The sequence below is a fragment of the Nasonia vitripennis genome, assembly GCF_009193385.2.
Source record: "Nasonia vitripennis strain AsymCx chromosome 4 unlocalized genomic scaffold, Nvit_psr_1.1 chr4_random0007, whole genome shotgun sequence".
Taxonomy (NCBI): Eukaryota; Metazoa; Arthropoda; class Insecta; order Hymenoptera; family Pteromalidae; genus Nasonia; species Nasonia vitripennis.
The window spans coordinates 1,566,872-1,594,629 of NW_022279643.1; the positions used below are offsets into that span (position 1 = coordinate 1,566,872).

At 33.9% G+C, this 27,758-nt stretch overlaps 1 long non-coding RNA gene across 5 annotated transcripts in view; it reads right to left on the reverse strand.

Annotated features, from left to right (window-relative positions):
* Positions 1–24,935: 24,935 nt before the first annotated feature.
* LOC116738460 overlaps positions 24,936–27,758 on the reverse strand; it is a 41,534-nt gene continuing 38,711 nt past the window's right edge. For all 5 annotated transcript variants that reach the window (XR_004227620.1, XR_004227619.1, XR_004227624.1 and 2 more), the window contains 2 exons: positions 25,413–25,515; positions 24,936–25,181 (listed from right to left, as the gene is read on the reverse strand). This is a non-coding gene — a long non-coding RNA (uncharacterized LOC116738460). The remainder of the gene's footprint in view (positions 25,182–25,412; positions 25,516–27,758) is intronic.

The window sequence follows — 27,758 nt, forward strand, 5'->3', positions numbered from 1 at the left end:
AGAGAATGTTGTTATGTTTGGTGTTGTTGTACCGCAGTCGTATCCTATTATAGCGTGATTGTTTCGAAAAAGCGTAAAATAATCATTTGAATAATCATGTTGTCCATATTCCTAGAAAGAGAAATATTTTAGTATCAAGTATGGCAACGACTCAATTTATTTGTATGAACTGTTTTTGGTTTTCCATTGTAATTGATAGTTACATTACTATTTTCATGTACTTTCAGGATCTCATATGGACCCAAATTATGGTTTTTCTCCAATTTTCCTGGTTTTGGTTCTTTTATTAACCAGACCTTTTCACCAATTTTTCAGTCGATTGGATTTATAAACCGATCATAATATGCTTTTGATTTTAATTTTGAATCTATCAAATTTTCTCGAGCTAATTTTGCCATCTCTTGCATTTTTAATACAAGATTTTCTAAATATCCATTAAACATTGGCAATTGCTCTGATTTTTGTAATGTTTCGCTAGATGGAAGTCTAGCTGCATAACCAAAAACTAGTTCATGTGGTGTGAACTTATGGCTCGTATGAACGCTCGTGTTATAATGAAACTGTGCGAACTCTAACAACTCATCCCATTCGATTTTCTTTGATGTAAAATTTTTTATATATTCGCACAGAGGGTGATGAGCTCTCTCTAAAGAACCATTCGATTGGGATCAAAATGCCGTAGTTGCAATCTTTGTAAACTTGAATCTACGCGCTACTTGTTTTAATAGTTTACTTGTAAAATTTTCCCCTCTATCTGTTAGTACAAGCTTTGGTGACCCAAAAATACATATAAATTTCTTAACTAACGCGTCAGCTACGGATTCCGCCGTTTGATCTGCCATAAATGCTATAATTATAAATTTAGTTAGTTGATCCTGTATTGAAAGTATATATTTATTATTATTTTTAGTAACATTAAACGGACCTACTACATCCATACAGATTTTATCGAAAGTTTTTAAGGGTATATCCGTAATTACCATAGGTTGTTTAATTTTTATTCTTTTTAGCTTATTTCTCTGGCAATCCTTGCATGCATTTACTCTGTTTTGAATATCTACCTTAAGATTTTCCCAATAATACTTATCTTTTATTCTATTATATGTTCTATTTATACCCGAATGTCCTCCTATTTTAGTAGAGTGTAGCATTTCAAATATTTTATCTCTTTGCTTTTCCTCTACATATACTATATTATTTAGACAGATCACAACCTTTATATTTGTACCTTCAAATGTAGTTTTTAAAATTTCTTCAATTTCCTCCCAACTTATAATATTTATTATTTGAAATGCTAAATATTAAATAACATTTTTGCAAAAATATTGTTTTTAATAACTGAAAGAACTTAATGATGTTAGTTTTAACAGTAACTACTGATTCGGCTGTATATAAACATAAAACAAAAATTTTATTTTTACCCTTATTTAATATTTCAATTTCATTATCACTTAAGTTTTTATTCCAATGCATATTTTCCTTTTTTAATAATTCCCCTATATTGTCGTCTAATGACTCTCCTTTATTATTAACTATATGAATAATATTATCATTGCGAAATTGTACCGTATTCTTGGAATATACTATATTTTTCTGCTTATCATGTGGTTTTTCCTCCTCTGGTACACTTTTCTTTCTAGACTTTTGTACCTTGGCCTTTTTGCGTTTTTTTATCTGTAACTTCTTATTATGAAATTTTGATCTTTGTTCATTTGCAAGACCGGTACTGAATATAATGATTCTATGAGTTTATCAAATGCAGTTTGTTGCTCCAATCCCCACGCAGATGGCCTATACTTTTGTAGTAATATGGTTAGTGGCTTGGTAATTTCTACTAAATTTCTAATAAACCTTCTATAATAATTTACAAAACCTAAAAGCTGTCTAACCTTTTTAACGTTATTGGGAATTGGGAATTTCTTTACTGCGTGTATTTTTTTTTTTTCATCTGGTTTTATACCTGCTTCACTAATAACATGCCCTAAAAAACACACTTCTGTCTTGCTAAATTCACATTTTATCATTCGCTCGATTCTTTCGTCGTTTCTTTTACCTCCGTTTTTTAATTTCAAATTCTTTCGCAATATTTCCTTCCGACTCGGTTTTCTGGTTTTATTTTCTTGGTTTTTATTTCAAATTTCAGTTTCTATATTTAAAATTAATTTCTCATCAATATTAAGTTCTTCTACTACTTGAGCCCCTTCTGGTATATAATCGATGTCTATTGATATTTTTTTTCTTCAAAAATTATTGTTTTATCTGCTTTAGATAGTTTTACATTATTTTTCTTCATAATAGTTAATATTTCCTTATAATTCAGCCTTTTGGATTGGGTTGGCGCTTCTTCAGGCGTTACTTGCTCTTGTAATACTGTATTTACCTCAAGTATAACATTTTCTATATTTTTATCATCATTTTTAAAAAATTTTCCAAGTTCCTAGGCTTGTTTTCATTTATCTTTTTTTGTTGTAAACTTTGTAATTCTGATTTGTCATTTATTTCATGGATTTCCGATACTGTGTTTAAAATGGCGAAAACATCATTATTAAATGTGTTTTCTGTGACAATATCATTTTCTAGTAATGGTTCTGCCTCATTTATCTCAGTATTCTGTTTTTCATGTGATTGTTCAGTTTGCTTTAACTCATGCTCTATGTTACTGATTTTGCTAGTCCTACTCTCTTCACAAATCTCTTGATTTGCTTCAACTTGCATTCTGATTTTATCAATATTATTCTCATGATCCGTTTCTTTTAAAATATTTTGTTGTTCTATATTATATGCATCATTGTCGCGAATAATTTCTTTTAAAATTATATTCAGAGTTTCTTTTTGGCTTAACTTCATTCCGGTTTTTGTAATCGGACCTCTCTGTAATTTTAATTTTACATTATTGACCTCTAAGTACCCTTCATCTAAACGTAGTTTACTTCCTCTTAACAATTTAATTCCCAGTATTCCATCATATGGAATCACAAAATTATTAGGTGCTACGTGAAAATCAAAATTTTTACCATTTATCGGTAGTTCTACTATACCTAATGTTTTTATAGAATTATTTGCGATGCCGGATAATAATATTTTTTTATCTAGCAGTTGTGTTCCCATAGGAATTTGATTTTGTTTCATTATATTTATTTGTGCTCCACTATCGACAAGTAAATTGCATAATTTTTAGAATAGGGATTTATTACCTCAACATATTCTAATAAATCATTTAATTTTAAATGATATATTTCTAGTTTGATTTCTTTTTCCTCGAGCAATTGAACCTCCTGCTGATCATGATCTTCATAATTTGCCCTGTTCTGATTCTGAGATGCTGTTATGACTTGTTTTAACCGTGTTTGCTGTATTGCTGAGTGGATTTGTGTTGTAACTTCTCGGCCACTCGGTCCGAGAAGGCTTTATTCGTTTCCCGACTCTACGCTCGGCTGGTTTTGTAATTGGAAACATTCTTCTGTCATATGGTTTGTATTTTTGCAGAGACTGCAAAATTTGCTCGCAAGCATTTCCAATGATTTTACTTCGGTACAATTTTTTATGTTATGACCGCTTTTGTTACAATATGTACAGTTTTCCTCTCTTCTAGCAATATTTTCTAAATTCTTCAATTTTCTACACTTATATACAGGGTGACCACGCATTTCACAATAATCACACTTTATTTGGCTATTATTTGTATTTTGATAATTAGTATTTTGATTGTTATAGTTGCTATATTTTCTAAAGTTATTAGAGTTACTAAAATTTTGATATTTACTATTTGAATTATTAAAACTTTGTTGTTTATTACCTATTTGAGGACAGTTTTTAGCTGAGTGACCTTTTTCGTCACAGACTTCACATTGAATATTCGTTTGAAAAGATTTTGTCTTGTGTTGCGCTACTAATATTTGGACTTGTTCACATTCTATGGCTACATGGTCTTCTGCATTACAAATTGAGCACATTATAAATCTGTTATTTGCAATCGGACTTCTTATTAACGGGCAGTACTTTACTGGATGTCCAAGTTGATTGCATCGCTTGCATATAACCTCTGGGCATGCTTTTATCGTATGGCCCGCGCTATTGCTAACATCTGCCTTTTTTTGTACAGGCAGTTGGATCATGACCACTTTCTTTACACTTCCAACACAATTCATATTCTATTATAAATGCGCATTGAGTCACTGTACATGGGCCACCATAACCTGGCAATGTTGGCAATGATTGCCTTTAATTTTATTCAGTTTACACGCGTCTATAGAATGTCCTTAATTATTGCAAAATTTACAAATCAATTCAATTTTATCCTTGACTTTTTTGCAGTTGTTCGACAAATGCTCCCTTTTTTTAAAATATACACATCCCGAATTATGACAGAATAATGCTTCATGCCCATAACTGTCACAGATTTGACTCGCTTATATAGTAGCATTACTTGTATTGTGATTATGTGAATTGCTATATATATTATTTATTTTATGGCATAAAATTCCTCTTTTATTGAATGTTGATTCTATATCTGGTATATAATTTGGTTCAAAAAGAAAGCTTTGGTAATGGTTTCTGTTAAATTGGTTACTGCTCCCAATTCTATTCTGATTTCTTACTTTAATCCTTCCTTAAAACCTTGAAACGCATCATTATTTATTTTAGTTTCAAACGCGGCCTTTTCTGTTGCTGTGAGACCTTGTACTTCTTTGCTTCCTTAATCTTCAGCACTAACTCTTGCAATCTATTGGCAAAACTAAGAACCGATTCGTCTATTCATATCTTATCATTCCGTAGTTCGCTCTGGTGTTGTATCTTCCTGTGTCAAGTCCTTATTTTCTTTCAAAATTTCTTGAATTTCTAGATTCTGTTTACTTTGCTGATCTGTATCGGGTGTTACTATTTGTTGGCTATCTTCTAGCTTTTTATTATTTATATCAGATAATAGTACTTGCTGAGTATCTTTTATCCATCCGCTGTTTGTCGGCGGCGATCGAATTATTTTCTTACTTTTTGTGAATGGTTTTGGATAGTAGGGATTACTATGTCCTTTGTTAATGCTGGATTTTCACGAACAGCATTTCGAATTAATCTTGGCCTCCGAGTGTTGTTTTTATTTGCTTCTTTCTTATTATCACTCATTTGATAATCTCACTTTTGTTACCTTTTTATTTATTACAAAATCTTATTTAGTCCGAATTTTAGAATTTCAAATCGCTTACAAACAATTCAAACGAAATTTTACTGTCCTACTTATATTGTAACACACGACCTAGAATACCTATGCGCGTAATTAATTTCTTCATATATGTTTTGAATATTCTCGATTGACCTAGTGACACAAGCGCTACCAATTTGAAGCGCTTCTTTCAATCGCCATGCTGACACTGCAACGTCAACACTTTAACTTACTTTTGGGGTATGAATATTTATATATGTAATTTATATTTGTTTAAATTTACAAATGCAACTGTAGTTTGATTAATTTGTTAAAATTTTCCCTCTTTTTTTATATGTAACTTTTCTGTTAAGACTCTATAATTCGATTTGTATCGGAACCAATGTTAAGTCACAATTCCCACCTATAATTGATTATTGAATTTTTACTTACTTGGGTTTAACTGCTTCCAATAGAAAAACACTTGTAGTTGATTGATACTACAGTTAGCATGTGATCTCCATCTATTAAAATGAGATTTTTCACTATATTAAGGCATCTGATATATATATATATATATATATATATATATATATATATATATATAGATGCATGTGTAAATTTATGTCAATAACCCCTCCGCCCCCTCCGCTGGCCCCTCCGCTGACCCCTCCACTAGCCCCTCCGCTCCCCCTCCGCAAGCCCCTCCACACCTCTTCCGCATCCCTTCCGTTGGCCCCTCTTAAATCAATTTTATTAATATTAAAATGATTATTATCAATAAAACTTAGTCAAAAAGATTTCAAAAGTTCCATTTTTTTAATAATGGTATAATCATGTGTTATAATCAAATTAAGAAGATCGACAAAATTTCCTTTATTGGAAAAATGATATAATGATGGGTTAAAGTTTAAATTGAGAGGATAATAACGACAGATTTCCACACCACCCAAGAGGTACTGTGAGAAGCACATTATAATATGGATATACAGTGTGTTTCAGGCGCGTTGATTTTTTTTTTGTTTTTCTTAAATTATTATTTAAAAAATTCGTCAATTATTTTACGTAATTATATGACATGATATAATTATATAAAATAAAGGCTACTATGAACAATAGTTTCATTTAGTAAATAAAATTATACTTTATAATCATTTTAATATTTTTAATTTATGCATTTAATCTTAATAATATCTTGTTAAAAATAATGGATATTAATCAATTTGTTATCAAATCAGTTTTGTATTTAAATTATATTTTTCGCCTTTGAATTACGTAAAATATGATATAATTAATAAAAATTAACTTTTGTTAATTTTTATCAGTTAATTAATTTTACGTATTCATATTGAAAAAAGAAATTTAAATACGTAGTTAATTTGATAATAAATCTTGATTTTTTTCTATATTTTTTAACAGGACGAAATCTCAAATGGAAACTTTTTTTAAGTAAATATGTTAAATAATCTGTGAAGGAAAATTCCTCGAATTAGTTACCGTTATAGATTCACGCTTGTATATATGTGTATACGAATAAACAGAGATGACTACCGTTTACTCGTATTATGATCACGAGACAATACGCGTATAAATGCGTAGCGAGCGACGCGTCGGGCAGTCTGGTCCCGATCAAGCTCCGAGTTAGAAGGTGGAGAACTACGGAAGCCCGTGTTGCGATTATATAGTTAAGGTGGAGATTGCCGCTGCCCGAGGCATCTTCTCACGCTGTATAAGTCTAATAAACTAAACTTATTTCTTGATATCCACTGTGTTATCTGCTCTGCTCCTATAATTTCCTTAATAGGTTATGGGCCCAGGAGCGTAGAGTTATAGCGTGAGTAAAAAGGAAAAAGCCGATTGTGTTGAATTTTATTCTGAGTGATTTCGCGAGTCACGCGAAGACAATCGAGCATGGCGTCATATAACGAATCGCCAGTCCACCTTAACAAACTAGACGGGACAAACTACCAGTTATGGAAGTTTCAAATGCGCGTAACACTCATGGCAAACGGCGTGTTTGATATTGTAAATGGAACCACCAAGAAGCCAGACGACCTGACGACGCCCGATGGCAAGAAATGGGTAAGCGACAATGCCAAAGCTATGTGTATATTGGCGGGCTCGATGATGCCGACCCAGCTAGAAAACTGCATCACTAGTAACAGTTCCCACGAGATGTGGACGAAGGTAAAGCTTATTCACGAACAAAAATCGGCAGCGAATAAGTCAAGTCTGCTCCAGAAGTTTTATGCGTGCCGAATGGAGCCGACTGAGTCCGTAGTGCAGTTTTCCACGAAGATAATAAATATGGCTCGAATGCTAGAAGATCTGGAAGAGAAAATATCAGAGCTGGGAATCGTCTCCAAAATTCTAGGCAGTTTGCCGTCTAAATTCAACAATTTCGTAACGGCATGGGACAGTGTCAACGTCGCGGATCAGACCTTGGACAACCTTCAAGAGCGTCTTATTAAGGAGGAAAGGCGTCTGAGTGAACATGAAGAGGAGACGAGCGCGTTTATCGCAGCGAGGCATCAAATTCCTGGAAATCAAAAGGCAGGTGAGCAAGTTGCCAGAACTTACGACAAAACCAATCAAGGTAGAAAATCAACAACAAGAGTGACTTGCTTTTATTGCAAGAAGGTTGGGCACTATGCCAGAGGCTGTCCGAAGAAGAAGAAATCGTGCAAAGGTAAACAAACAAACGAGCAAAGCCCTGTAGCATTTGTGACGACAATCAATAACGATCGATCGTGGCACGATGGCACGGTAATCCAGCGGGAGATCGTGAAGCTAATGAGAGCCGATAGCGCGGATATTTGGATAACTGATAGTGGAGCCTCTAGACACCTGACATACCGGCGAGACTGGTATCAAGATTTTACGCCATGCAACGGCGATAGTGTCACTTTAGGCGATAATGATGTTTGCAAAATTGAAGGTATCGGAACAATTTTAATTGAGAAATTTATTGACGGTCAATGGGTATCCGGGAAAATCGACAACGTGCTATACGTTCCGCGTTTGCGAAAGAATCTGTTTTCGGTAGGAGTTTGCACCTCAAAAGGATATCGAGTTTGCTTTGGTGGCAAGAGTGTGAAATTTTTCTTCGGAGATACGAAAGTCGCAGAAGGTGTTAAGCAGTCCAACGAAATCTACCGAATGTTGTTCAAGGTCATTAAGCCGCACGAGGCAAATGTATCGACGACTGATCTCCAGCGGTGGCACGAGCGAATCGGCCACGTCAACGAAAGGACACTTCTGGCTATGGCGAAGAAAGGTGTAGTGAGAGGAGTTCATATCAAGAATGAGTCAACTCTCACGTGCGAGTCGTGTAAATTAGGAAAATCGCACCTTCACCCATTCAAGAAAGATCAAGAGCATCGCGAGTGGCAGCCTGGCGAACTACTTCACACTGACGTTTGCAGTCCTATAAATGTAACCTCGCTGGGTGGATCAAGATATTTTCTTACATTTATAGACGATGCTTCTGGTTATAGATTTGTATATTTTCTCAAGCATAAGTCGGACGTGTATGATCGATTCAAGATATTTGAACGGCTCATAAACAACAATTTCGGTCGTCCTATGAAGGTACTTAGAAGCGATAATGGCACCGAGTACTGCAACAGCTCTATGAGAAAGCTGCTTGAAGAAAGAGGTATCAAGCTCGAGACGTCTGCACCCTATACGCCACAACAAAATGGCAAATCGGAACGGGAAAATAGGACAATCGTTGAAAGTGCACGTACCATGCTGTTGAGAGCAAAGGCACCGAAGTTCCTGTGGGCCGAGGCAGTCAGTACGGCTGTATACCTGCTTAATATGACGTCCTCCTGTAGAAATCCTGAGTCTACGCCATTTGAAGTTTGGACGGGTCAGAAACCTGATTTCAGTCACCTTAGAGTGTTTGGATCTCCGGCTTTCGTCCACATACCCAAACAATTCCGCAAGAAGATGGACGAAAAATCGTATAAAGCAATGTTCGTTGGGTATCAAGGAGATTCCAGAAACTGGAGATTTTACAATCCAGCAACGAGAAAGGTGGCTGAATCCAGAGAAGCAGACTTCATCGAGGACCGAGTAGGAGAGGATCTGGCATATCTAGGCGAGCCAGAGGTTTGCGCCATCATGAAACTACGGAGTCAGCCTAACAGTGAAGTAGACGGAGAGAAGCTCATTGAAAAGGACACCTCTATGCATCGTACTGTAGACGAAAACCGGCACTCAGCATCAACTTCGCAGGAAGCAGACGGATATCAGTCTGAGCGTAGACCTTCTCAAGAAGCGGTACAACGAGCAACAGCGTCATCACTCCTGAAGCATACTGTTGGAGAGGCTACAGCACTGGAGTCCTCACCTCCAGAAGAGGACAAACGAAAGCCTCAGGTAGCGAAAGAAGAAGCCATTTCCAAGGGTCGTCAGCTGAGGGATCGGAGCACCATCAAAAAACCAAGCAAGTATGAAGTTAATTTAACTGAATATAGTGATCCCCAGACGTATCGAGAGGCGATCACAGGGCCCAATGCCGTGAAATGGATAGCAGCCATCCAGGAGGAGCTTCAAGCACACGAAAAGAACGGCACCTGGGAGATAGTACCAAGACCTGCTGGTCACGTCTCTATCGACTCTGTGTGGGTTCTCAAATACCAGGAAGCTAAGGCTGGAAAGCAGGATCGCTACAAGGCGCGCCTCTGTGCTCGAAGCTGCAAATAACAGTACGGAAGAGATTATTTTGAGACTTTTTCACCGGTGGTCAGGTATGACACCATACGACTGCTGCTGGCGATTGCTACACATGAGGACTTCGAAATTATCCAATTTGATGTCAAGACGGCCTTCCTATACGGCGTGCTTGAAGAGGAAGTTTACATGAAGATTCCGGAGGGACTTGCTGTAAATAGTGATAAGCGCGAAATGGTGTGTAGACTAAGAAAAGCTTTATATGGTCTAAAACAGGCATCCAGATGTTGGAACACTACCTTTAAGAATTTTATATCTGACTTTGATTTTAAACCCTGTAATTCAGAGAGTTCTGTTTTTGTAAGAGTGAATGATGGCGAGTGTGTTTATATTGTGTTGTTTGTTGACGATGGCCTCGTCATGGCCAAAAGCAGTAAAGTCTTGAATCGTGTGATGGATGCGCTGAGAGAAAAATTCGAAATTACTGTGTGTGAGCCGCGTTTATTTGTTGGAATGCAGATTGAGCGTGATCGAGTGAATCGAACCATGTTCCTTCATCAGACAGATTATACGTTGAAAATTTTGAAACGTTTTAACATGCTGGACGCCAAACCGGTGTGTACGCCCATTGAAAAGGGACTAGATCTGATCTCGATGAAGCAACATGATTCTGAGAGAGAAAAATTACCTTATCGAGAGCTTATAGGCTCGCTCATGTTTTTGTGTACAGTAACGCGTTTCGACATCTCATATGCGGTAAATTTACTGAGTAGATTTTTGGACAGCTACGATGAATCACATTGGGTAGCCGCGAAGCGCATTGTACGTTATTTAAAGGGCACTGTCGGCCATGGAATATTGTTTAGAGCGCAGCGGGAGTATTTGCGAACTGGTCGGATTTTGTGACTCCGATTATGCGGGAGACAAAGAAACGCGAAGATCCACGTCCGGTTACGTTTTTCAGTACTGCGGTGGCCCGATTTCATGGTGTGTGCAAAGGCAAAAATGTATAACACTTAGCAGTACTGAAGCCGAGTACGTCTCGGCTGGCAATGCTACGAGAGAAATTGTATGGTTGCGTAAACTGTTGGGTGATGTTGGATTTCCGTGTACCAAGCCTACTATACTGAATATTGATAATCAAGGTGCAATACAACTTGTAAAAAATCCTGTTTTACACAGACGAACAAAGCACATCGAGGTCCAGCATCATTTCATCAGGGAGAAGTACGAGGATGGAGTGATTGAGCCAAAGTATGTACCGACTGATCAGCAACTCGCTGATATTTTTACCAAGGCGTTGACTCGCGATCACTTTGTAAAATTATGCAAATACGTAGGTTTAAGTTCTGTAACTAATATCTCTGAAAGCGGGAGTGTGAAGGAAAATTCCTCGAATTGGTTACCGTTATAGATTCACGCTTGTATATATGTGTATACGAATAAACAGAGATGACTACCGTTTACTCGTATTATGATCACGAGACAATACGCGTATAAATGCGTAGCGAGCGACGCGTCGGGCAGTCTGGTCCCGATCAAGCTCCGAGTTAGAAGGTGGAGAACTACGGAAGCCCGTGTTGCGATTATATAGTTAAGGTGGAGATTGCCGCTGCCCGAGGCATCTTCTCACGCTGTATAAGTCTAATAAACTAAACTTATTTCTTGATATCCACTGTGTTATCTGCTCTGCTCCTATAATTTCCTTATAATCATTTATTATTTATAAATTAATTAGACATTATTATATCATGTCCTATAATAATATGAAATTAATTCATTATTGTTATTAAACGATCATTTATGTTTCTGTTTTGTTCTGTATTGTGTATATTGATGATTCTTGTAAAATAATTTTAAAAAGAATTATGTATGCATACTAATTTGAATGTCTACAAAATGATTTTAAAATTCGAAATTGAAAAGCAGCAAGAAGTTAATATAAATACATGTCTTTTATTTGAAAAAAATCTAAAAAAAAATTGAATAATAATTTATTCTATGATCGAAAACCCTAAGAATTGACTAAACAGTTTTGATTCAAATATTTAAAATTTCATTCCAAACAATATTTTGTATTGATTCACCTGACTCATTCTGAATACGTATATTATCAGGATTTCGACATCGAGATAATGCAACATATAATTGACCATGCGAAAACAATGGTCGTTTCAAAAAAATTCCTATTGAATCAAAACTTTGGCCTTGTGATTTATTTATCGTTATGGCAAATGCTAATATGATTGGGAATTGTTTTCTAAAAAGAGTAAATGGAAACGAAGATGAATTTTCGGTGTTTAGTGTTATTCTCGGTATAAAAACTTTCTGTCCAATGTTTTCGCCTGTAATTATTTCTGCTTCAATGTTATACTCATATAATTTGGTAATCTTTAAACGAGTGCCATTACATAAACCATCTGTAATACTTAAATTTCTAATTAACATCACTATTGCATTTACTTTCAAATTAAGTTTATGTGGTGGAAGACCTTCTCTGATATTATACAACATTTCAACTGGATGATTTAAATGAATATTTTCCTGTGTTTGATCTACTCCTTTATGTGTTGCATAATCTACACTATAATATGTCTTTGATTCGCCATGTAATAATTTTAGAACTTTGTTATTTAAAATTTTGATGTCTTCATTATGAGGAGCTAAGAACACGCTACTAACGGAAGCACCTAAATTAATATTTTTATAAATTTCATTGCAAACATCGGTAGTTTTCCATTTTTGAGGAATTTCAAATGTATCGACTTTACCTTCTCCTATTTCTAACAAAAAAGAGGAAAATTCTATATTATTCGAACGTATATTTTTATTGAGCTTCAAGATTTTAAAAAAAGGCCACAAAGTTAAATATTTAATTGTTTCTTCTATGATAGAGTTTCGGTATCCATGTTTAATTACTGGAAGAATTTGTCTGAAATCTCCTCCTAATACTATTAATTTTCCCGCAAAAGGAATATCGTTACAACATACATCTTGTAAAGTACGATTAATAATTTCTAAAGCTTTTTTAGGTATCATTGAAGCTTCATCCCAAATTATTAAATCTGCCTCTCTCAATCTTTTTTTGTCAGACTCTAATTTCAAAAAAGCACTTTCAATATTATTTAAATCTAAAGACAATCTGAAGATTCGATGACTTGTCAATCCCCTAGGTAACAAAATAGACGCGATACCAGTCCATGCCATTGATAAAACTTTTTTGTTTAATGACATGTAATAATAAATTATTGTTTTATATAAAAACGTTTTTCCCGAACCTCCAGGTCCATCAATGAAATAAATTTTGTGTTCATTGTCAACTAACTCTTCAAAAATATATATATGCATGTGACCTCCATCTATTAAAATGAGATTTTTCACTATATTAAGGCATCCGATATAATTTTGAGCTTATATCGCACAATGGGGCGATAAGTCCAAACTTCTACGATCTCCAACATAATCGGTAGATTAAAATTTCATTAAAGCGATTCACAAAGACATAACTATTTAACTACTTTTTGTCATTGTAAATAACATTTAGATAATATCAAATAAACGAAATTCCAAAACTTATTCCCACGACCTTCATCATCATTGGTAAAAATTCATTGCATGTACACTATCCTCTTATGAGGAACTATTCAACAACTTATTGGGAAAGAATTTGATTTTTGGATTATATACAATAAACAAGTCACCAGATCCAACTTCCACGACCTAGGTCAGAATTGGTAAACTACTACAGTTAGCATGTGACCTCCATCTATTCAAATGAGATTTTTCACTATATTAAGGATTTCGACATAATTTTGAGATTATATCAAACAATGGGGCGATAAGACCAAACTTCCACCACTTCGAAGATGATCGCTAGATTAACATTTCATTAAAGCGACTCACACAAACATAACGTAATGTTTGAGGTTGTGGAAATGCGGTCTTATCGCCCCTTCATTCGAAATAATTTCAAAATTATATCGGATGTCTTACAAATTTTACAAATGTTTCAAGAAGATGTTTGTACGCATATTCTATCAATAAATTTATCTGAAAAAATATAACTATGAGGAGTAACAATTTGAATGCCACAGATGGCATGACACGTTATGCACCCTTTGATAGTATTGATATTATGGTCTGCGTTATCAAAAACAAATTGAGTATATGCATCATAATGTTTCATATAATTCTTGTTAAAAATATTTACATGAAATTTTGCATAAAATTATATGTAAAGATTTTGAACTTTTACATGTTAAATTTCACATGTATCAATGGAATTGTAAAAGTGTACATCAAATTTTACAATTTCATTGTTACATGTAAAATTTTACATGTAAGTAAAGTTTGAAATCCTTACATATAATTTTATGTAAAATTCCATGATGATATTGTGAACAATATATTGTCGAAATTCACAAAATTTAGGGGCACAAACTAAGGGCATCAGGTAACTGAGATATTAAATTAAATTAAAAGCTCACTGGAGTTCAGGCGCATACAATTATCGTAAAAGTACAAACCAGAATAATCTAATAATTTTTTTTTATCTGAGTAACCACGACATGCGTGTTATCAAATATGGGCCGTTACAGCTAAAGAGACATAGAGCACAACACACAAGATTTGGATTGGTTAGTATATCTATAGATATAAAGCACAAGATCTTGTGTGTTGTGTGTTTGAGCTATATAGATATACTAACCAATGCTAATCTTGGGTGCTGTGCTCTGTGCCTTTTTAGCTGTCACGGCCCTAACTAGACACACGGAAAAACACGTCGGAGGCACATGAGGGAACATAGACACTGATTGTTCCTCCGCAATCCTCGCTGTGCCTTCATTCCTTTTTACGTGTGATAGCCAGTGCTAGGGTCACGATTATTATTTGAGACTCCCAATGATTAACTTCAGGGGGGCACTGCGGTAAAGACGATCTGCGGTGCCTCCTGAAGTTAGTCATTGGGAGCCCCAGCACCAAGTAGCTATGTTCGTGTTGCCGGTGACCGAGCCGTTCGAACATAACAAAATGCAAATCTAAAAATTAAATACAAAACCCCCACACCTTAAATCTATTTACCCGAAGATTTTCTAGATTTTTCTGTTTCTAGATTTTTCTGTTTCTAGATTTTCGCTGCATACAATAAGTCAGGTAGCCTATTTATACGATATAAAAACTGTACATTGGCATAAGAGTAGCACAAAACGTTTGCAATTTAATTGCGGATTCTAAAAATGCCTTAGGTTTTGCAAAATTCACAATGATTATGCGAATAATCATGTTGGTTTAAATGACGACCCCTTCACACTCTCAACGCTAAGCACATGAGTACGCAGCAGACTAGCACAGCAATGTATTCAGCTATGTTGTAGATGCGGCGGCCATGACAGCTGAGATGCGTACTGGCGCCATCTGGCTCCAGCTTGCAGGGCAAACATCCTCATAAAACGATAATATTAAACCAAAATCTCCTAAAACCACCTACACCAGGCGCAGCATGTAAATCTGATTTAAAAAATTATCGGCAATCTATATCGCAATGTAAGCAGAAGCAAGTTCTAAAGCTAAACCTACCTCATCTACAACAAATTGCAAATCTAAAACGTAAATACACTAACTCCTCCTCCAAGCCCCTAAATTAACTTACCCCATGCATAAATAGATAAAAATATTAAACAAAATTATCAAACCGTGAGATTTAGGCAAAAAATTTTGATCAAAAAAGAAATAGATGCTGAGGCAAACTTTACGTTCAATGTACTTGCCTTCTATCGGCTGCCTTTGACGTTAATCTCGATTTATTTTTTAAAACGCATTTGCATTATTTTTAATGAATGCAGATTCAAGGAGGTTGGGAGCCCCAAATAATAATCGTGACCCTAGATAGCCCTTAGTATATCAATATATATTACGGGCCTTCAACTTCAAAATTTATTCGCCAGGTTTGTGACAGTATAATAGAATTTAGCGTGTCTCGAGTTTCAGGGTAAGTGCCATATTTATTAGTAAAACGCATATCCTACTGATATGTAATAGATAATTAAAATTATAAAAAACAGAATTAAACTTTTACCTGTCAAAATATACTAACCCCATTTAAAAGCTCTTGGAATAAAAGTTATAAAAATGTATCTCTTTTTAAAGCCGCACATTATATTTTTAAAACAAAGATTAACTCCTATAGAAACTAATGATCCTTTATGCACTGAAATATAATCCTACCTAGAAAAAGCCAATTTTTCTCCCTGATTGCAGAATGCATTATTTTGTGTAAAATCAGAAAATAAATTCATATAAAATTTATCTTTTGGTCCAGAAAAATACGGGGTACTTTTCTGGAGGACCAGAAATAAATTTATATAAAATTTATCTTTAGGTCCAGAAACATACGGGAAACTTTTCTGGAGGACCAGAAAAATGTGATTAAAGATTCGGGGAGGCCAGAAAACTGTGTGACCAGAAACCTGCGTTGTACAAATATATATATATATATATATATATATATATATATATATATATTTGTATATAAATATATGTATATATATATATATATGTGTGTTTGAAGCATATCTATTAGTATAAAAGTGCCCTTCGAAGCCCAAATTTTAAGTAAGTCTACGGCAGCTGAAAAATGGAAATTCTGAATTTTTGCCTTCAAAGACATGTCATACCTTAGAATATGGCACATATAAACATTGTTTTATCTTTTTTACATTATACCTAAATATATTTATTAATTTAATTCATTATTTAAACAATTTAGGAAAAATATAAACAAAAAATTTGATTTTTTGACAATTAAAGGTGTATCGTCCCCTTAAGGTGGCTCTCTGATCGAAATATAATTTTTTTTATTTATTTGTTAATTGTACTCAAACTTTGTATATTTCTAGTTGTTTTGCTAAGCACAATGTTTTATTTATTTTTAATAAAAATCAGTTATATTGTAAATGGTCCATGCGCAAGCCATCATAATGTCCACCTTTTAAATTCATTGTGTGCGTACTAAAAAATAGAATTAGCAAATCTGCTTTTCCACTTTTTTGATTATTCGTTACCAGTTTTTTTACTAATATATTAACCTTATTTATTAATATATTAACAAACATTAAAATTTGTATAAAATTCATTTTAAAAAAGTGGAAAAGCTGATTCGTTTATTCTATTTATAAGTGCGCACACAATAAATTTGAAAGGTGAATATTATGATGGCTTGCGCATGGACCATTTTAAAGGTTGAATAATTAAATTGTGAGAAAACAAGCTTTTAATAAAAAAAGTATTTATTCTATAAACTAACTGATAACTCTTCCATATAAATTTATATTAATTTTTACGAAAATTATTTTTTCTATAATTAGAATCAGATATTTTCTTTGTTAATAAAAGTTGTATACATTACAATGTATAACCTCAAAGCAGGCGCTGTTATTGGTCTATTGCCAAAAATTCGGATATTATTAAAAAAATGTTAGCTATTACAAAACTAAATCTTTTAGGTTTAGGAATTCCTTGGCATCATGGCAATAGTTTATCTGGTTTAAAAAATACTTAAACTATATATTTAAGCAACAAAAATTTTTCGATTTTTTGGTCGAATTTTGACCTTAAGGGGGCACACCACCTTTGAAATTAAAATCAAAATTTTTCATTCAAAATTTATAAATACTTATACAAATAAACTACATTTTTTTACTATTGGTAGACATAATTACTATTATTTTAATGGTTTTATACCTTCTATATACCTCTATAATACCTACGTATAGTAGGGAGTCCATAATTCACTGACCGTAAGATTCCAAAGGAACGAATGGCCCAAATAAACTCAAACTCCAGGATATTGTTTAAAAGTACATTAGTTATGTTATGAATGAGAAGATTTGGTTTGAATTTCATAAAGCTAAGAATCTCTATTACGAAACTTTAGAGCAGGTACCCACACAGCATGAAAGATTTCAATGAAATATTTCGAAATATTTCAGTGAAATATATCCACGGAATATTTCTGAAACCTTCCAGTAATATTCCATAGAAGAGCTATCAACCGACTCAATGGAAATATTTCGTGAAATATTTCAGAAATATTCCATAAATATTTTGTTGGAATCTATGAAATTCCTTTTTAAATATTTCAATATGTTCTTTAGGAAATCTTACATAAATATTTCATAAAATATTGCTCAGAATTATTTACTTAATAATACACTGAAATATTTTGCGGAAGATTTTTGGAATCTTTTTTAAACAGAATGTTATTATTCCCATCCATATTTTTAGAATAAAGTTTTTGGACGGATAAAAGTGGTGGGATAACCCTGGACTCCAGGGTTATCCCACCACTTTTGTCCGTCCAAAAACTTTATACTTTTTTAAACATTTCTTTGGAACTTTTGTAACGAATTTTTAAACATTTATCAAAAAATTTATGAAATATTCCATAGATATATCTTGTAAACTTTTACATAATTATTTCTTCATTATTACAATGGAATATTTCTTAAAATATTTATGAAATAATTCTTTAATATTTTATTGGAACTTTTCAAATAAATTTTGGATATTCTTGAAATATTTCAGGATTATTCCATACATATATCTCGAAAACTATCATGTAATTAGTTCGGAAATATTCCAATGGAACATTTCTTGAAATACTTATGAAATAATTCTTTAATATTTTATTGGAACTTTTCAAATAAATTTTGGATATTTTTTGAAATATTTCAGGATTATTCCATACATATGTCTCGCAAACTATCATGTAATTATTTCGGAAATATTCCAATAGAATATTTCTTGAAATATTTCAGGATTATTCCATACATATGTCTCGCAAACTATCATGTAATTATTTCGGAAATATTCCAATGGAACATTTCTTGAAATACTTATGAAATAATTCTTTAATATTTTATTGGAACTCTTAAAATAAATTTTAACTCTAGCTGCCTATGCATGAATTCACACTGGATCAATTATGTGCTTGTACCTGCTGTCAAACTATGGAGTTATTCTTTATATTCAAAAACAAAAGGGGTTCGAATTAACGAATTAACAGTTTATCCGCTTACATGATTTCAATTATTTTTCGTTTAATTTGATCCAAAAGTTTAATATTACTAACATTAACTAGTTTACGAAAGCCGACGGCGTAAAAAGCAAAGATACAAACTGTTTGTGTTTTTACTATAATTATATATATAAAATAAGATATATTCACGGTGTCGTGATACAGTCGCCGTGCACAATAACTTTGCTTTACGCGCCACAACATGGCGGCGCGTCTCTTGTTGATTGGGCTTTCAGAACAAGGTGGCGCATCGGCTTCGCAGTCGCATAGACAGCGAACCACGGCCATAAAAAGAAGAAGAAGAAGAAGGTTAGGACGGTCATGACGTCAGATATCGCTTTCCTGACAGTCATGACCGATCTAAGGAGTCCAATTAATAAGAGACCCGCCGCCATGTTGTGGCGCGTAAAGCAAAGTTATTGTGTCCGGCGACTGTACCTTCAAGCAATTCGAGAACATTTGAAGAATATTTCACGGAAGATATGTGGAATATTTCTGAATTATTTCAGGTGCAATATTTTATTAAATTTTTCAGAAATATTTCTGAATCATCATTTCACTAGTAACTTATAGTGATTATTAAACTTAGAAACATTTCAGAAGTGTTTCTCAAATCTAGGAAAGAAATATTTTATGAAAGCTTTCTTGAATGTTCTGGAATTATTTTACTGCAAATTTTCCAGTAAATATTAAACACAGAAATAATTCTGAAAGAAATCAGAATTATTTTAAAGAAATATATTTTGGAAGCTTGCTTAAATATTTCAGAATTATTTCAAATACAAATTCCAGGAGACCACGGGCTAAGAAATAATTTTGAAATGTTGCTTAAATCTAGGAAAGAAATATTTTATGAAAGTTTTCTGGAATATTCCGGAATTATTATACTGAAAATTTTCCGGTGAAGATTAAACACTGAAAGGATTAGGAAATAATTCCGAAATATTTTAAAGAAATTTTTATGGAAGTTTTCTGGAATGTTCCGGAATTATTTTACTGCAAATTTTCCAGTAAATGTTAAACACTGAAATAATTCAGAAATAAATCAGAAATATTTTAAAGAAATATGTTACGGAAGCTTGCTTAAATATTCCAGAATTATTTCAAATACAAATCCCAGGAGACTGCGTGCCACAAAATAATTTAGAAACATTTCAGAAATATTTCAAGGAAATATTTCATGAGAGATTTGCAAGGCGGGGCATTATATGAAATGATATTATTGCAGTAATATTTCTGAAATATTTCATGAAAAATTTCAGAAATATTTCTGAATTCTTTAAAAAAATATTTCAATATAGGAATTCGAGGGACATAACATTATTTCAGAAATATTTCGTCGAAAGATTCCTGGAAGATTTCAAATATTTCGTTCCAATATTTCCGAAATATTTCGGAAATATTTCATGCTTTGTTAGCTTAATTAGGCCAGACTGAGTGCTGTGACCAGTGCGGAAGCCTGTTTGAAAATTATCTAGTAGGAGCCTTGATTCAAGGTATTCTGAGACTTGCCTGTGCACTAGCTACTCCAGGGCCTTAGATAGAAAGCAGAGAAGTGAAATCGGACGGTAGTCAGTCACGGCTGTTGGTGAACTGACTTTGTTGAGTGCGCGCACAAGTAACAATTTCCAGGCAGATGGGAAGCAGGGTTCGCTCAGGGACAGGTTAAAAATATGACTTAGTACGGGAGCGAGAACTGGCAGTGCTTTTGAGATAACAACCTGAGGGACGCCATCACTTCCCCTGGCCTGGGTGTCGAAGTGCGATACTGCAGCCAACACGTCCGATTCCGTTATGGTGCCAAACTCGAAATGTTCCGGGAGGTCAAGACTTTCCAGGGGTAGAAGATACTCCTCAACAGCAGGAGCTAATGGATCATTGGAGATCGAGCTGGAATGCTTATTGAGTTCATCTGTGCTAAAGCGAGATGGCAAAGGGGCCTTAGTGGCAGAAATTCCAAGTTTTTCCAGCTCTCTCCAGATCTCGGCAACGTCGGTCAAGGTAGACAGGCGTGAATAATAATAATTCAGCCTGGCTTCCTCGACTTGTTTGTGAGCATAGTCTCTAGCTAGTCTGTAAATGCGGACATCCGAATCGAGCCTAGAGTCCCTGAAACACCTGTAAAGTCTATCCCTCTCGGATACAAGGTCACGAAGAGCCGTGGTGTACCACGGGTGACGTTGTCGTCTTGGTGTCACAGTCCGCAATGGGGCGAGATGATTGATGGCGTGCGTTAGGTTAGCGTTAAGTATAGATATGCTTTCGTCGAGTGATGACGTGGTGAGAGATGACCAGTCACATATGCTAAGAAAGTCCCTTAGCTTCTTGGCGCTATTTCCTTTAAAGTTTCTGTAAGAGTATGTGTTAGGTACGTAGTGTGGAATCTGTACGTCGAGAGTGGCCGTGATAAGGTCGTGTCCGTTGATAAAAGGTGCGTCTGTCTTCCAGTATGACAGCAGGCGATCCTGCTAATCGATTAGAGACAAAGTCAAGCCAGGTGTCAGAACCCTGTTTGTGGTGCGTGGCACCATAGGGAACAGACGAAAGGGAGTTTTCATCAATGAAGGCCCTGATGAAATTGGCGTCTTGAGATAAGATACATCGTCTCTATAGAGATATGAAGCGTGAGGATAAGAGCGAGCGACGGATTAAACCACAAACTGAGCGCTCCGAGCGAGTGGCTATGAGCGAGAACTAAGCGAACCTTTTTATAAGTTTACAAGCGCGAGCGACGGCTGAGCGAGAGAGCCTTAGAGTATGGTTGACACGTATGCAAGGCCAGCTGAGGGCCTGAGAGCGAGTAACATACGAGAGAGGATATATGAGGGTGAATGGAAGGGCAGGTATAGCCGTGGCTATAACCAACAGCCCCGAGAGCGACAGATCTAAGCGAGACGCCCTAGAGTGCCGATGTAGTCTGACTAGAGTGAAGACTATAGAGACGATGTATCTTATAGTTTCAAATATATTTGACATTTCTTAAATATACACAAGGCTCATTTATGCAATCACCCTGTAATATTGTAATATCCTACACACACACACACACACACACACACACACACATATATATATATATATATATATATATATATATATATATATATATATATATATATATATATATATATATATATATATATATATATATATATATATATATATATATATATATACTAGTGGGGCTCCGCCCCCCTGCTCGCTTCGCTCGCCAACCCCCTATTGTAGTTTCTGTGTGATTTTATCTTCAAAATTTTATTTTCATGAACTGATAATTATGTTCTGGATGGTTGAAAATGATCGATCTTATTGTATAAGAAAACCTGTTACTGGAAGTAAAAGTATTGTTTAACATTGAACTTCTACTATTAATGGCATTTAAAATAGTTTTAGCTAGTTTTTGAAGTTTTCTGACGCTTGAAATTCATCATTTGAATTTATATATATATATTTTTTTAAATTAATTTTAATTTTTTTTAATGTTCTTAATGTTTAAATCTTTGTGCCGCAAAAGGCATCTATAAAATGATTGACTTTATAAAATTCGAGTTGCGCGCCATTGGGAGACGTGAGGTCCCATTCCAACTAAAACTACATTAACTATTCAATGTATTTTAAAATTTCGTAGAACACATGATCTTCTTCCGGATTCCTTGAAAAATGATGATGCAGCTTATGTTGAATATATAATTAATATAGCTAACATTCTCAACTATATCAATCAAAATTAATTGTGTAATTAATGAAAGTACGAATATTATTTCATAAATTATTTATGTAAATTCATAATTTTCTAAATAAGCAATTATTATCATAGATTCAATTCACAAAACAAAATCAATATTTTTTTTTTACAAATTATTCATTACAAATTATTATTTTTTATTACGATCATAAATATTATTCGAAAATATTGTATCAAAATTTCAGTCACAAAATATTTTTCATTTTTAAAATTCTTCTTTTTAAAAACCTTTTTCATACACCATAACACAAAAACAGCACAGAACAGACACACAAATAATCATTAATAGTAATACAGTAAGTTAATTTTGTATTATTATAGGACATGATGTAATAATACTTAGTTAACTTAAAAAATTTAGCGTTGTGAAAGTATGACGGTCTCAAGCCCGATAACGCAGAGAGCAGTCATGTTATTTGGTGGGGGGGTGGTGGGGGGGTTTTTGAGATTTTCGAAAATAACAGAAAAATGAAAGAATTTTACGTGTTTTGGTGGGGGGGGGCCAAGGTGGGGGGGGTGGTGGAGGGGTGGTGGGGGGGAGTCTTGCCAAAATGACTATATAATATAGGAAGATATAAACACATGTATCATAGGTATTTATTTTTATATTTAAACAATGCTGCAGAACAACATCAATTCCAACAGGTCCACATTAGAGTACGCAAAAAAATGTAATATTCAGATCTTGTCATCTTATACATATATACTCATATAATTATATCTTATTGAATACTTAACTCATAAACCAACGCTATAAATTTTATTATTTTATTATTTTTTATTAAATAATTTATTGCTATGTACTACAGGGGGTTCAAGCTCAACGCGTGCCGTCGATATAACGGCATCGTGCAGTAGCAATGTTTTGGCGCGTTGGCAGCGGGATATACATCACCAAAGCCAAAGTGTGCTGAATTGTGCTAAAGTGAGCGATACCGTGTCACACTATGCCATACTGTGCCATACCGTGTCACACTATGCCATACTGTGCCATACTGTGCCATAATGTGCCATACTGTGCCATACTATGCCATACTGTTCCACACTGTGCCACACTGTGCCATACTGTTCCACACTGTGCCATACTATGGCATACTGTGTCATACTGTGCCAAAATATAAATACATATTTTTTACTTTTGTAAAGCACGTGTCTTACACTGTGCCAAAGTGTGTAAAAGTATGCCAATGTGTACCATATTGTGCTATACTGTTTCTCTTATCCGAATTTGAATACTTAAGTACACTTTGGCACAAAATCTATTTCCACTAGGGTAAATCTGACAATCAGATTAAAAACAGTGTACAAAATAGCTTACTTATCCTCCCCTACATAGGATAGAATTATATTTCATCAGTGTTTTTGTAAAAGTGCCTATTCTTTTTTGCTTGTAACAAGTTTAACTAAAAAGTATCCCTCAAAAAAGAAAATAATTTAACAAATAAACAATAACAGAACGTTAATGAATTATGGTATAACCCACACAGCATGAAAGCTTTTTGAAAGCTTTAAGGAAGCTTCCTTGAAAGTGTTGGTATCTTAAAAGAAGCTTCCGTGTAATCTTCCCGGAAGCTGAGAATGTCCGCTTCAAATCCATGTCAGAAAGCTTTCCAACAACATTGCTTTTTGGTTCCGTGGAATATATTTGTAAGCTTTCTTGGAACATTGTAAAAACGTTGATGAAAGCTTCTGGAAGATTCCAGTAAGTTTCCAATATGTTTCAAAATTGTTGGAAAATTTCAGATAACGTTACGGTTTCAGCAAGATTTTTGGAATCTTTCCGAAAGAATTTGTGGAATCTTCCCATTATTTAATACTTCTTTAATTGATCTTTCGATTCGAAATACGGACTATCCAACTTAAAAAATGCATGGCGCCATTGTGTAACATATTCTATGTGATCTCCGATTGGCTATTCGTTTTCGTGCGCGATTCTGTGTATGTTTGAATTTCTAACCTCAAAAAGTAACCTGCTAGTATCTCATAACAGTTCATTGCATCCCGGCATCTCCGGAATATCGAAGGATTCGGACAGCGAAGAATACCACATTTTTTAAATGTACTTACCTTTTTGTAATTTCAAAGTAATAAATATGGACGATAAATATTTTATTTATTAAAAGGAGATATACGAATAGATTATATTTGAATTTAAATGTACTTTAATGAAAAATGGAAATAAGCAATAAGTTTTGAAGCAAAAGATTATGTTTTGAAGTCTCCTTTGTCAAAATGTTATAAGCAAGAGTTACACTCCCCTTAAAATTAGTTGATATTAGCTCAAAGAAACCTTCAAATCGAATGATTACATACCTTTATTTATTGAAAAAATGTATCAATTACAAATTAAGCTTGTGTTTTTAGTAAATTACTGATCTCTACTTTATTTATTAGAATAATTACTGGATAAGATTAGAATTAAAATAAGTATTTACGAATACTGAATAAAATAAGTAAATAATTATGGATCGGATTCTTCGCCACTGTTCAGGGTTTCGTCAATAACTATTGGCTGGAATGGCGCCCTTTTTGGACCTTTTCCACTGAAAAAAGTAGTCATAAAAATAATGCAAAATAGCTTTAGAATGGTAATATTTACTATGGCAAAAAACTTTAGAATCTAATAAAAAACAGAATAAGCTATGATTTTAATAAAAATGAGTATAATAGACGCAAATGAATTTGTTTATGATTGATTTTTGAAAACAAAAAAGACTACACAAAATCGCTTGTTTTATAGAAGGCAAAAATAATCAATTCATTAAAATATTTACCTTGCTTCTCTCTTTAGCCGCGTGTTTGCAGTATCCAGTCAAGAACTTATGCCATCTTTAATGTCATCGTCATTCGCATTTGGAAATGCAAGTTTGACAGCTTCTAAACAATAAAAAAAATATTTATGTATAAAGTGTACATTAGCAACAGTTGAAATTATTTTGTTCATCAAAACTGTTAATAATTAAAAATCCATGATTTCATAATTCGATAGAATGGTTTAGACGCTTAAAGATTACTTTCCATCTTAGGAAATTCCGTTATGATCGACAGAGGCTCTTAAAATTGCAAAAAGGTTTAAAATTTGAGTGTATTCTCTCCTTTGAAAAAAAAACAAACTTACGATACAACAAGTGCATAGCCGGAGGTCTTGATATCTCTCTCTCTCTCACACACACACTCTCTCTCTCTCTCTCTCTTTCTCTCTCTCTCTCTCTCTCTCTCTCTCTCTCTCTCTCTCTCTCTCTCTTTCTCACTTTTTCTTCTTCTCTACTTTTCTTTCTCTATCTCACTTAAAAAAATCGCGCCAGTATTCGCGTCATTACTTGCGCAATTTTTTTCAGCAGGGTATCTATCTACACTATATTAAAGTGCTTAAAGAGAATAATAATAATTTTGATCCCGTAGCGCATGCAACCACATACACCAAACAAAAATAACATTTCATAGTATATTCTTTATTGTAAATATCAAATTTAATCCAATTTGAAAGTTACACGCCTTTTATTATCCTACTGAAAAAAATTACATGATTAAACAATTCAATTTCGTATATAGATTTCTCGATCAATATTGACCTATATATGGACTTTTACCGAGTTATATCGGACTTTCTATTAAATTTTATTGCAAAGAATGTAATTAAAATGTATACAATTTACGTTAATAAGAAATCTTATCGACTTCTATCAACTGTTTATAACAAGGTATACTATCTTATTATGTTGCAAAACAATATATTAGCAAGGTATTTTATTATTTTAATAATAAAATAAGAAATTGCTAGGCTAGTTAATTATTAAAGAAGCATGGGTATAGGGTTAATGACCCAGTAAAAGTAGTTTTGAAATTAAATTGTGGGTAGTAATGACGATGGTTTGATTATAAGGTAAATCGAGGTCGAGAAAAACAATTCTGATATTTTTAGCTTCCTAGGTCAAGGGGTTCTATGCGAAAACAAGGTGCAAACATTATTTTTGCTTATATTTTGAGAACGATTTATCCTGCGATAAAATGGCTTGCACCAAACGAAAGGGCGTCAAATTTTACATTGGAAACGATTTTTTACTTGATTCCGATGAGTGCAAAGTTCCGAGATAATCAATGAAAAATAGATAATCTTAATGCTGCGTCGCGTCGCTCGCATGGTCGCCCGGACCCCCTCCCCCTTCTTCGAGCCCTATATCCTTGCTTCTTTAATAATCAATTACGAAAAATCCAAATGACTTTTTAATACTTTTTATATGTTGCTAAATTTACATTAGGATACGAAATATCATTTAAAATGATAAACTAAGGTAATCGAATAAATTATAATTTTTAAAAAAAGATTTATATTCTTGCGGATGCATTATAAAATTGCGTGCGGCACGTTACTTAATCCTTAAGCGTTCGACCCTAACCTCAAAAAACAGCCCACCCCCCCCCCCCCTTAACAAAAATTGCTGTTTCACTCCGTTGAGAAAGGTAAGTCTAGAGAAAAAATATTGACAGGGACTATTTTTGTGTATTTTGAGATCCTAAACCCGAAGATTTGCAAAATTAAAGGTGGCTTGCCAATACATGAAAATACTATCCGTCAATAATTTTCCACACATCGATCACAGGATATACCTCTCAACTGCGTGAAAAAGCGATTTTGGGGGGTGTTTTTTGAGGTTAGGGACGAACGCTTAAGGTATCGGTAAAAAATACCGTCGGATTCGTGTCCAACAGCTAAAAATACATGAAAATACTCGTTGCTTGGAATTTTTCTGAGCCCCTGTGATTTCTGACAGCTTGATCATTACGTAAAGTAGTATTTTTTTATGGTTAGGAAACGTGCAGCTCCGTCTATGAATGAAAATTTAAAAAAAGCTACGCACTAATCGAAAGTACACAAAAACTGCTAAATTTTCCATATTTTAAAAAATTTTTAAGTTGAAAGGAATTTTGGGTATTTAGGTGTTCTGGTTGACAAAGAACGTCCCACACATTTTTTGAAAAAGTTCTGGCCTTTTCAAAAATCCAATGTGGCGCATAAAATATGGAGCCTGAAACCCACGTTTTCATAGCACATTCAACAAAAACAATAGTAAAAATGTTCTAATTTGTGAAATATCCCACCAAAAAGCATGTACAACTCA